Genomic DNA, 13,689 nt, shown 5'->3' with positions numbered 1-13,689 from the left:
TATTTTCAATGATGCCCTTGCCCTTGATCCAAATCCTTATTCTTTAGCCACAGGTGAAGCTCATAAAATATTTATGTCCTTTCCCTAGTAATAGCTTTCACCATCAATAAAAACATAGAAATACAAGAGAACTACTATAGGTAGTTATACACATACACATGATCCTTAAAGGCATCTTGGTTAGAAAAAGCAATAGAGTTCCCTATTGAAGAGATAAATAGAAGCCTTCTTCAAGGTGTTCTCTTGCTGATTATGTGGGGTGAACCTAGTAAGCAGTAAGAAGTATGCTGTCCTTGGTTTCTTCCAGGATGTCTTTCCAACTTCCCAGTTTAACTTACAGCTTTGCCATTTTCTGATGGCCTCCTAGGAAAGAACTGATGGTACTTGATCCTACTCGTCTGTTTTAATATAGGTTAAGAAATGATTTACTATGCTCATGGATGATTATTTAGTAGTATTATGCCATCAGTATTCATGTCCTTTATAAAATAACATGGTAGTAATTTTGATCAGGAAAATGCCATGCAGAAAGCTCAAGGACTCTTTTCACCATTCCTCCTTGATCTTACTTCGCACACAAAGCTACTTTGCAGTTTTGCTTTCTTGAAACTGCAGGATAACTGTTCATCCAGGATGTCTATCTGTCTCTTTGTTGGTCAACAGCATGTCAGGGTTCCAAGTAACACCCCCAATGAAAGAAGACTCCGAGGTTTGAATTTTCTCAAAGTTCTGTTTTATAAGAGATGTCATACTAGCACATCTGGGTAAACCCGAATCTGAAAGTTTCTAGGTTTTCCCCACCCAAGTGAAAATTCAAGTCCCTGCCCAGCACCCACATGTCCATCACATGGTCCAATCAAGCACTGTCCAAAACTGGAGATGCCTCCCAGTCACACCATCACAATTTCAGGGCAAGGTGTCCTTGACTCTCTGAGAAAAGAATGTTATTTTGACTATAGATCACCCATACTCCATATAATCCCACCTCCCACTTTCCCACAGCAGAAAATGTGGCAGGCGTGAAGGCCCAATGTAAAAGATGGCTTCCAGGTCTGACACAGGGTATAGGAAAAGCTGGGTTTGGCACAAAGCAAACAAACAATACTAGAACAGGAAGGTTGGGCTCCAGACTGAAAAGAAAATGGAATATATGAATATTCCTCTCATCATCACCATCATTATTATCATCATCGTCAATCATCTTTTAAAAATCTTGAAGCAAACCTGGGAGGAGGCTAAAATTTTTTGGAAGAAAATCAAAAATTGGCTGGAGACAATAACGGGGGTTAAAATAGAATGGAAACCAGAAATCTTTTTATTAGGAATAATGTCTGTAAAATACAAAAAAGAAATCCAGTATTTAATACTACATATAATTACAGCAGCAAGGATTACTTTTGCCCAGGAATGGAAAAACAAACTAACTCCAAGCGAAGATGAAATAATAAGAAATGTATGGACTGCGCTGAAATGGACAAACTAACTAAAGAAATTAAGGGAAAAGAAGAATCAGAATTCTACCAGATATGGGATAAATGGTATAGGTGGATGGAGGAAAGAAACAAGAATCAATGAAGGAATGTAACAAAACTCAAAAATAATAGTTATGAGTAAAATAAGAACGTTAAGAATGGTGAAACTCAAACAAAATACAATTGAATGGGAAATAATATAAGGTGAACGCTATCAATTGATAATTGCTACTAGAAAGAACAGGAAGCTCCTGTTTGTATTGCACTGTGTAAATGTGTTGTACGTCTAAGTTTTGTGTGTGTATATTTTATATGTTTGTTAATAAAATATTTTTTTAAAAAATAAAAAAAATCTTGAAGCATTGTGTCCTACTTCTAGCACATCTGGATGGGTGGGGGGGTGTATGTGGAAGCATTCTGTTTTTAGGTCTGTTAATTAGAGCAGGATGAGATTGGTGCTGTCAAACTGAGGCTACAGACAATTAGGTCAGCATGTGGTAACTATGCCATGGTGACGAACAGCTCTCCAAGGAGTTTTTCATAGTTGCTCCAAGCTGGCACTTCACCAGGTATCACAATCTTCCCAGAGTGATAAGTTCTTCTCAAGATTGCAACTGCTAATGAAGCTTGACTAGGAAGCTAAGTACCTACTGAGGAGAGATAAACATACCCATGAATGATACCGTGTAGTCACGGGAAGCTGTCAGCTTCCTAGAACTTTCAGCCAGTTCAAATCATCAGTGACGATTCCATGTCAGTGGTTTTCATAGGCATCACTGCAAAAGATTGGAAGAAGTAAAGGAAAATATTGCCTCCGGTAAGTTCTACTTGCTCTTCGCCTCAAAGGATTTGGGGAAAGAAATAACAAGAGTTTAAGCACAGCTCAGAAAAATCCCACTTTAATTTTTAGTCCTTACATATTCAGGAGGAGGAAAAGATTATAGAGTGTTCTGGATTTTTGATTTATGTATTGTAATGTAACCTGGAATTTTCTCCCTCTCAGCTCTCTTACACCCTGTTCCATCAAGGGATGTCAGCTGAAATCAACTTTTTTGTGCAACTCCTGCAGTGATGCCAAACTAGGGAAAAACATGTTCTTGCAACTTTGAAACCTCTTTAAGTGTACCTGGTTCTAATTGATGAGCACTAGATGTACATTCCACCTAACAAAAATATCAATGTTGAGAATGTCCTCATTGCAAGAATATCAAAATGGTGAGGGCACCCTACACCTTTTTGTAAGTCTACCCCCAATTGGAAGAAAATTGCACAACCATGCTGAGGAAGATGTACAGTTTCTTTGTGATAGTGCTAAAGTTAAAAAAAAACAAGGTGTAAAAAGGTCAGTCCTCACAGGTGGAGATAAAGTCAGCTCCCTGTCTCATCTGATAACAACCCCTTACCTGCCTGCTAGCCTTATATTTGCAATGTCTTGCTGGCTTCTGCACGGACATTCTTTCTGCAAGCTGCCCACAATCAAAGTAAACGAAGAAGCTGGCAGGTATTCAATGAGGGAGAGGAAGAAATGAACAGTGAGAAAAAAAGAAAATAAAGAGACAGAGGGACAGAAGAAAAAAAAGGAAGAATATTTCTGATATTCTTTCCCAGCTTCCCACAAGGAAATTCAATGGGGACACCAGCAGGAAATCAAAAGCTATACTAAAATATTAGATAGACAATTACTTCTTTAATTTTTTTTTAAAGGACCTGTTAGGAGGTGGTTTCCATTTATCTTGATGGGGTCTTTCGTGCCTCAAAGGGAGCTGGTGCACCTCACTGAGCTGAAGGGGTGACAGGATCAGTCTTGGCAAAGCATTTCATGTTTCCTTGCAGGCCTTTTTCGGCACTTAGAAGCCCGAGTAGACTTTTGCTTTTCTTTAGGGAATTGTCAGATGAAGTTTACACACAATGCATACACAATAACTTTGTGGCCAGTATTGTTCTGACCTAGGCTTCCTGATACAATAAAAAGCACACAATTAGATCCCAAAACCCTCTTTTTATTTCAAAGGCTGTGAATTATATTAATTTACAGCCCCTAATGAGTCCCAAATAGTTGTAAAGAGTTGTACAGTAGTCTGCCAAAGTCCTTTGGAATAAGGCTGATAAGCACCCACCTTTATCTTCTTTGAAAACACTGCCAAAGACTTAATTAGCAATTAGCTTGACAAGACCACACAGAGCAAAGAGTCCAAATGGAGTTTCAGAAGGTAAACTGACCAGCACGAACCAAGTTGCTTCCTGCAAAGGCTCATGTGCCTTTGCTCCTCCTTTGTGTCCTATGGGAGAGCCAATCACCTCCAAACCTTACTCCCGAGTCCTCCCTTCTGTTTTAACTCTTCTTGCCTTCTGGCAGCTCTGCGCATGCATGCAGTGGGAAGAGGGGGAGCCTGTTCCTCTGCCTCACTGCTGTCTGACTCTGAACGCTCCGGAGGCAGCACATAACTCCCAGATGACCTTGGCTCCCTCTCTGTCTCCGATGCAGAGCCCTTGTCCGAGCCTTCCCCAGACTCCAGGACTGGCCCATATATATATATAATTTTTACATTTAAAACAATGCAGTATCACAAAATCAAAGTGACCATACATTCACGTTATATACAACTAGTCTCAACCATTAACTATTAGCCTACTTAATACATTGTTTATCCTTCTATCCAATCACAATATATGCAGTTTGTTCCAGTCTTGTCACCTTGTCTTATACTGATCATAAAATCTGTTCCAGACTTCAAAATATTCTGATTCCCCTTTATTTTTAAGTTCAAGAGTGAGCCTATCTGCTTCTGCATAGGCCAACACTTTTCTGATTATATCTAGCTCTGATGGTGTATTTTCTTTTTTCCAATACTGCGCAAAAGTTATGTGTGCCGGAGTTAGTACATGTATAATTAGATAGAGTACATTTTTCTTAAACCCCTCCGGTATTACGCCTAGGAGAAAAATTTCTGGTTTAAACAAAATTTGGTCTCCCACCATTTGTCCAACCACGATTGAATCATTTTCCAATATCTTTTGGCCTCATTGCATGTCCACCACATATGATAAAGAGTGCCTGGTGTTTTTTTATACTTCCAACAATTTGGGGCCAGATTTTTAAACATTTTGGAGAGCCGTGCTAGGGGGAGATGCCATCTGTAGAACATCTTATAAAGATTTTCTTTATACGCCGTAGCCATTGTTAGTTTCTGATTAAGTATCCAATTTTTGTCCCACTTCACTCTTACAAGCACGGGAAAAAAGCAACTTTGAAGGAGCACTTGATCAAATTCAAGCATCATCCAGACCTTTAAAAAGACTGTGTTTTGACCCAGGCTTCCTTAGAAAGCAAGAAACAAAGTCTTGGTCCCTACAAAACCTCTTTTATTTACACGACTGTGAATTCCTTCATTCACAGTCAGCAAGGCTTAGCAAACAGTCTTTCAGAGGAATGTTTATCCACAGCACCTTGTCTCGTTTGGAGAGAATCCAGGTAACTAGTTTCCAAATGTAGGGCAAGGCAACACTTGGCACAGAGTCTTTTAAAGTCACACACAGAACTGACCAAATAAGCGAATTGTTTCCTGCAAAAGCCCACTCCCCGTTCGTTTCTCTTTCGTTTCCTATGGGAGGGGCTGATTACCTCCAAGGTGTGGCTTTACTTCTAAGTCAACCCTACTTTCTTAGTTGTCCTTGTCTTCTGGCAGCTCTGCGCATGCGCATACTGGGAACAGGCTCCAACTGTTCTTCTGCCTCACTGCTGTCTAACTACCTCTCTGTCTCTGGTGCAGAGCCCTTGTCTGAGCTTTCCTCAACCCCCAGGAATGCCCCATGCTACTTCCCAACCTCCTCACTGTCCAACTCTGCTGCCAGCTCTGCTGTCCACCAGCGGGCCACAACAGGCTGAAAACAAACCATCTTCATTCAAAACAATTGCCCGTTTCTCTCTATATTGTCCTTATGGGCCTTTTACCTGCTTTACAATTATAGGAAAGGATTTTCAGTCATTGAGAAAGCCATTTAAAAAAAATAAGTAAATAGAGAAGGTCAGATTTGCCCTATGAGTTTAACTTTCTTCTCTTCTCCTGTGTTGGAAAGGAAAACCTGCAAGATGGGTGTCCTGATTTTGCATTCTATAGCAAAAAGGATTCCCCCTCCTCCAAAAATCTGCTTCAAAAAAATGAGATATTATTTTAAGTTGTCGTTTTAGAACCTGTAAGAGACAAGTTGTAGTTAGTCCTTAGCCATGATAACTCTGTCTCAGTCCAACACCCTTTAGGGAGCTGTTATATGAAAGGAAAGCAAGAAACGAGAAAAGTACAGATATCTCCTAAGGTTCTTGGAAGAACTTAAGCAAGCAATAAATTCATGGATTGAGTAATGAATGTATACATTTAAGATCTATGGTGACACAGTGGTTAGAATGCAGCATTGCAGGCTGACTCTGTTCACTGCCAGGAATTCAATCTGGACCAGCTCAAGGTTGACCCACCTGAGGTTGGTAAAATGAGGACTCAGATTGTTGGGGGCAATATGCTGACTCTGTAAACCACTTAAAAGTTAAAAGTAAGGGTTCCCCTCCCACATATGTGCTAGTCCTTGCCAACTCTAGGGGTTGGTGCTCATCTCCATTTCAAAGCCAAAGAGCCAGCACTGTCAAAAGACGTCTCCATAGCCATGTGGCCGGCATGACTAAATGTCAAAGACATATGGAACGCTGTTACCTTCCCACCAAAGGTGGTTCCTATTTTTCTACTTACATTTTTACATGTTTTCGAACTGCTAGGTGGGCAGAAGCTGGGACAAGTAATAGGAGCTCACACCATTATTCGGTGCTAGGGATTCGAACCACTGAAGTGTTGACCTTTCTGATCAACAAGCTCAGGGTCTGAGCCACCGTGTCCCTATAAACCATTTAGAGAGTGCCATAAAAGACTATGAAATGGTATATAAATTAAAGTGCTATTGCTAAGCACATACAGACTGCTTTTTTCCTACCATGTTCTCATCTCGCAGAAAATCTTTCAAGGGATAACAGCTTACATTCAAACAATCTTTGTAGATGATAACTACTGCAGGCAGAGGGTAGACATACAGTACATCATTTTGCCTGCATATCTTTTGGATTGTATATTTTGGGAGAGAGCTGAATATTGTTCAGCTATAAAATTCAGCTATTCCATTCCTTACCTTCCTTCCGCTTTATGTAAACTATGCTTCTGATGCTTCTCTTGGTATTTTTCAGGGTTTAAAAAATTAGAGATCAGATCAATATGTTTATTATGGTCTCCCATCTTACTTCCTGAAATTATTTAATTCAGCAATGTGAAATATTAAATAGAAGCCATTAGCTTCCCATTTGTTTTGTGAGACCATACCAGCCATCCTAACCTCTGCAATTCCCAGCATGTTTATCTCTTTTCTTTTCCATCAATTTCCATCCTGCCTTTTCTCCTATACTGAAGTACCCCATAGAGTTTAGTTTTACCAGTCATCTTGTGATCATTTTCTATTTGTTTGCTCCATTTACCATTTTTTTAAAAAAACCAGGAAATGTTTGTAATCTAAACATATTGGATAAAAAGGGGATAAACGCAAGTAAAATTTGTGTATTTGCTTTCTTATAGTTACACCACAGTTAAAATTTGCCCAGTGACAAAATCACTGCAGGAAAAAAATTCAGAAAATAAAGCTGAACCGGGTAACTTCTGACTTTGAAGAATGTTTCCAATTTGGAGAGATAAAGTAAAGTCACCTTCGAATCAAAGTAAACTTCTAGTAATTCACATGGACATATGTGTGCTTAGTATGGAAAGTATTTGCTGCTGTCTTTTTCTAACATGTTGTTTTGACGTCCGACTTCCAAATAGCATTTCTTCCAAGCACTAACTCTGTAGCAACTTGCTTACCCTTTTCGATTAGCTAAGTTCAGCAAGCTATTACTAATTAATGATCCTGTACTGAGCAGGGTGTTGGATTAGTTGGCTTCTAAGATGCCTTCCAAACCCATTATTTTGGAAAGACAAAAACACAAATGGTTGTCAGTTCTGCCAGAGTTGGTAAAGGAACACAAAGGAAGAGAAAGGGAGAGCATTCACATAGTACACCAATAGCTGCGCAGCTTGCTAGGTTTGATTAGTGTTAACCTTGGTTGGTTTTTATTATTTTTGCTAAACCTGTTCTGTGAATCCAGAAAATGCAAACTAAATGCAGAAAATCAATTGATTCAGAAGTTGGATTGAATGCAAAATGCAAATGCACTTCGACATTTTGGAAACACTGACATATCGTGATCGGTTTTAAACTCTCGCAAAGTCAAGGATTTCTTAGTGCTGAAAACTTTGAGTTTGTTTTAAAAACTCCTTTTTAAAACAAATGAACTAACCTTAAAACGTCAGGTTCCTATTACCCCTGATAATTGTTGGCATTAAGAGAAAAAGTAAATTGGACCACAGCATTTTGGCTGGACACCTGTAAAGATTGTGCAAGGCAAACATCTCGTTTTGATCCGACAACTGCTGAATTATTTAATGTCTCCCTTCAAAGGTTTGTCCTGGTGATTATGCAAAGATAATTGTGCTGGGTAAGCTAACAGGAATCAAAAATGCTGCAGGGTGAATATTTTTATTCAACTGACCAATCTTTAATCTTCTCCACAAACTTTGTTTCATAACACAGAATCTGCAAGTCAACATTGTGAACATGGAATATCTAGAATAGGGGTGTCAAACTCAAGGCCGATGGGCCGAATCCGGCCTGCAGGATGCTTAGATCTGGCCCACGGGGCCTCTCTGGAAACAGTGAAGGACCAGCCTGTAGTGCCCCTGCTGACCCAGCCCCTAAACCAGTTCCTATGTCTTTGCTAGAATGTTTTTAAGTCATTTTTAATGTGCTGCACGTGTGTAGAACAGTTTACAGGCAACTACGCATGCACAAGCAACATGCTGCAAAACATGCACGAAGCAAACCAGCAGTAATGCTGACAGAAATCCACCCCTGGGTGGTGTTAGATATTAACATATATCGTAGCAAGTCTCCTCTCTGGTCCGCTGCTACAGCGGGAAACAGGTATCATTCTGATTGGTCGAGGGGCGTACCCGACTCCTATAAAAGGGGAACCCTCCAACCACAGAGCAAGCTGGATCACTATTACTACTAATAAAGAGCTGTTAAGTCACTTCGTGTCCGCAGTCTGTTCTCTCGTTGCCCAGATCTAACATTGGCGACGAGGATGGGATCGAGAGACAGATAGGACGAAGAACGCTACTTCAGAATCTCCTGATTCGATCCAGCCCAGGAATTCGGCAGAAATTCCGGCAGCCATCTCAGGACACCGCAGCGCGGCAAATTCAAACGAAAGAAGATGGCGATGCACACTCCCCCCGCTCCATTCGACCCAGCGAACGACGAATGGGAAGCCTTCATGATTCGTTTCGAGTGTTTTCTCGAAGCGAACGAATACACGGGGATAACCGACGCCCGAAAGAAAAACATCTTCCTCGGCTACTGTGGAAAGGAAGTCTTCAACACGGCCAGAGACCTCACCGCGCCTACTCCAATACAAGCGGTATCATGGACGGCGTTGCAACAGGCTCTACAGACTCATTACGCGCCAAAACCTTCCCGCCACGTTTGCCACCAGGAATTCAACACGCGGAACCAGAAGGCGGGAGAGTCAATCAAATAATATGTTGCAGCCCTGCGTAAAGCAGCAACTCACTGCGAGTTCAGGGATCTGGACGAGCATATCCTGGCACAATTTGTCTGTGGGTTAAGAGACATTTCCCTACAAAAGAAGCTGTTGGCAAACCCAAATTTAACCCTACAGATAGCACTAAATGAAGCAAGGGCATCGGAGTCAGCAGAGAAATCATAGGTAACCATACAACGCGGTTTCAGCGGAAGCCAGCCAGCACCCAGGCAAACCAGAGTTCACTACAAGGACACAAACCCTGACTATGAGGATCCCGAGTTCGAGGACAGTCACCTGATGAGGAGCAGTCACATGAGGCCAGGGGGTAGACCCGGATCCCGCTTGCCGCCCTGCGCAGGCTGTGGAGGGAATCACCCCCGGTCTACCTGTCGGTTCAGAAACATTGTTTGTTCAATCTGCAACAAACTTGGGCACATCGCACGAGTGTGCCGGAGTGGAGTCCCTGCCTCATGGCAGCCACCTACGTACCGCCAACAGAAGCCCAACCCAGGGGCTTGGCGAAATCAAAAAGGGCGCCCAGAGAGAAATCCACAAGTGTTTACCCAGAGAGAAAATCCCCAAAGAGCTGAGCGAGCGTATTCCCAGAGAGATTACACACAAGGAGCTGAGCGAGCGTATTCCCAGAGAGATTACACACAAAGAGCTGAGAGAGCGTTCTATCAAGATGCTCAACGAGAGTATTTTCAGGATTTATTTTATTTATTTATTTCTTTGGATTTCTAAACCGCCCCCTCTCCCAAAAAGGGACTCGGGGTGGTGTACAGCCAAATACAGATAAAAAATGCAATGATATAAAACAGTTAAATACATTTGGGTGGAGGAGATAAGGCTGTAGAAGAAATAAATATACCATAAAAACCCTAAAAACATCCCCAATTAAAATACCCAAACCCAAGTGAAATATATCCCCAGGAGGTACAACTAAGAGAGTGCCAGGCCAGCTGATTGAAATAGGTGAGTCTTTAATTTTTGACGGAAGGAACGGAGGTCGGTAGTAGTTCGAATATCAGGGGGGAGGTCATTCCAGAGGGTTGGGCCCATCACAGAGAAGGACCTACTCCTAGGTGTCGCCCGCTGGCATTGCCTAGCGGACGGCACCAGGAGGAGTCCCTCCCTGTGTGAGCGGATAGGTCGCAGGGACGTGTGTGGTAGGATGCGATCCTGCAGATAACTAGGTCCTGTGCCATGGAGCGCTTTAAAGATGGTGATCAATACCTTGAAACGCACCCGAAAGGCCACAGGTAGCCAGTGCAGCTCGCGCAGGAGAGGTGTTACGTGGGAGTAACGTGTACTCCCCATGATAACCCGCGCGGCTGCGTTCTGAACTAACTGCAGTCTCCGGATGCGTCCCAAGGGAAGCCCCATGTAGAGGGCATTGCAGTAGTCCAGGCGAGACGTCACCAGCGCATGAGTGACCGTGCGCAGGGCACTCCGGTCCAGTAGGGGGCGCAATTGGCGCACCAGGCGAACCTGGTGGAATGCCCCCCTTGCCACGGCTGCCACATGGTACTCCATTGACAGCCGGGCATCAAGGAGGACGCCCAAATTGCGCGCCCGCTACACAGGGGACAGTTGTTCGCCCCCTATGGCCAGCGATGGTGTCAGCTGACTGAATCGAGGTGCCGGTACCCACAGCCACTCGGTCTTGGAGGGGTTGAGTTTGAGTCTGTTGTCCCCCATCCAGACCCCGACGGCTTCCAAACACCGGGACATCACTTCGACAGCCTCGTTGGGGTGGTTTGGGGTTGAAATGTACAGCTGAGTATCATCAGCATACAGGTGGTACTCAACCCCAAAACCACGGATGATCTCACCCAGCGGCTTCACATATGCGTTGAACAGGAGAGGCGAGAGGACTGACCCCTGTGGCACTCCACAAGTGAGTGGCCTCAGGGACGACCTCTGCCCCCCTGTCAACACACATTGCTTCCGGTCGGAGAGGTAGGAGCCGAACCACCGCAAAACGGTGCCTCCGACTCCCATCCCCTCCAACCGGCGCAATAGGATACCATGGTCGATGGTATCAAAAGCCGCCGAGAGGTCTAATAGGACCAGGATAGAGGAACAACCCCTATCTCTGGCCCTCCAGAGATCATCAACCAACGCAACCAAGGCAGTCTCTGTGCTGTGCCCGGGTCGGAAGCCGGACTGGCGTGGGTCTAGATAGTCGGATTCGTCCAGGTGTCGTGGGAACTGCTGCGCCACCACATTCTCAACAACCTTCGCCAAGAAGGGGAGGTTGGAGACTGGATGATAATTAGCTAGCTCCATTGGGTCGAGCGAAGGTCTCTTGAGCAAGGGTCTCACCACCGCCTCTTTCAAGGCGGTTGGTAAGTATCCCTCACCCAATGAGGCGTTCACCAGGCCCAGAAGCCAGCCTCGTGTCACCTCCCAGGCTGCCAGTACCAGCCAGGAGGGGCACGGGTCCATTGAACATGTGGTGGGCCGCAGCTGTCCACGCAACCTGTCCAAATCCTCGGGGGCAACAGAGTCAAACTCCTCCCAGAATGGTCTCTCAAGACTCGCTGTTGACGGCTCGTCTGGTCCACTGACGGTGGTCCATCCGCTCCGGATCTGATCGATTTTGTCCTGGAGATATTCCCCAAACTCCTCTGCTCTTCCCTGTAAGGGTGTCTCGCGCGTCCCCTGCGATAGAAGGGAGCGGGTCACCCGAAACAGGGCAGCAGGGCGGTTATCCGCGGACGCAATAAGGGCGGCACAATATCTACGCTTGGCCGCTCTTATTGCCACAAGGTAAGTCCGAAAATAGGCTCTTACCTGTGTTCGATCAGATTCGGAGCGTGAGGACCTCCACCTGCTCTCTAGACGTCTCCTGTGGTGCTTCATCACCCTTAGCTCCTCAGTGAACCAAGGAGCCCGGGTGGGTCGATGCCGCAGGAGAGGTCGCAAAGGCGCAACCCGGTCCAAGGCCCCAGTCATCGCCCTATTCCAGGCAGTCACTAGGTCCTCGGAGCGGGAGCGGGACAGGGCTACAGGTATTGGCCCAAGCTCCGTCTGGAATCTGTCCGATTCCATCAGGTGCCTGGGGCGGTACCAGCTTGTAGAGTCTGGTTCCGCCTCCTCGCATTGGGGATACAGATGCTGAGATAGAGTTGACCCAGAGAGAGGAATTGCGAACGTATCTCACCACAATAAGTCAGGTCCGCACCAAGCGGCCTAAAAAGCTGAAAGTCACAGTCCTCTTGGAGGGCTCACCTTGCAAGCTAGAAGTTGACACAGGATCGTCCCTGACGATCATTTCATGGGCATCCATGAAACAGGCTATCCCTAGCCTCAAAAAGAGCCAACTACGCGCTCCAGACATCCTGCTACGAGACTACCAGGGGAACCGAGTCCCCATCGTGGGCCAAGGCACGTTCCAGATCCGTTTCAAGGACATCGTAGCCCAGCTGCCCGTGACCATCGCCAGCGCACCATTACAAAACCTTCTAGGACTGGATTGGTTTGAATCATTGGGGCTAGAAGTCACCGGAATCAACGCCGTGGAGAACAGCAGCGCCGAGCAGATTTTTAAGGAGTTCGAGGATGTGTTCAGCCCCGGTCTTGGTAAGTATGTGGGTAAACCAATCTCATTCAATTTAGACCCCAAAGTGGCGCCAATCCGACTTAAGCCGAGACGAGTGCCTTTTGCACTCCGCCCAAAAATAGATAAGGAAATAGATAAGTTAGTGGAGCAGGGAATCCTCGAGCCGGTGGATCACGCGCGCTAGGAAACTCCCATCGTGACACCAGTCAAGCCAGACGGATCAGTCCGCATCTGCGCGGACTATAAATGCACAATTAATGTCGCGCTACAACAAAGCGCATATCCTGTGCCAGTAGTACAACACCTATTGCATTCGTTGGGGCCAGGAAACATATTTGCTAAGTTAGACATGGCACAAGCTTACCAGCAGTTGCCCGTGGATAGCGCCACAGCGGAGGCCCAAACTATAGTGACGCATAGAGGAGCATTCAAATGCAACCGGCTACAATTCGGTGTGAGTATTGCTCCAGGTCTATTCCAGAGCGTCATGGAACGGCTGTTGCAAGGGATACAGGGAGTCGTCCCCTATTTCGACAACATCTTGGTATCCTCTGAAAACGAGGAGCAATTATTAAAAAGAGTCAGAACTGTTTTGACCCGAATCAGAGAGAAGGGCCTCCGCCTTAAAAAGGAAAAATGCCAAATTAACGTGCCTAGCGTAGAATTCCTGGGATATAGAATCGATGGTCAGGGAATACACCCCACTTCAAAGAAAATTAAGGCGATCCAGGACGCCCCCACACCACGAAATCAGACCGAGTTGCAGGCCTTCCTCGGACTACTTAACTTCTACAGCGTTTTTCTGAGACAGAAGGCAACCGTTGCTGAGCCATTGCATCAACTACTCCAGAGGAACGCACCATGGAAATGGGGACGATCCGAAGCAGCAGCTTTTGCCGCAGTAAAGCTCCTGCTCACCACTGACTCGCTGTTAGTCCAATACAGCCAGACACTGCCGCTGGTATTGACCTGCGACG

Source organism: Natrix helvetica (genome assembly GCF_964273705.1).
Source record: "Natrix helvetica genome assembly, chromosome: 5".
Lineage (NCBI taxonomy): Eukaryota > Metazoa > Chordata > Lepidosauria > Squamata > Natricidae > Natrix > Natrix helvetica.
This window is presented reverse-complemented; position numbering follows the sequence as displayed.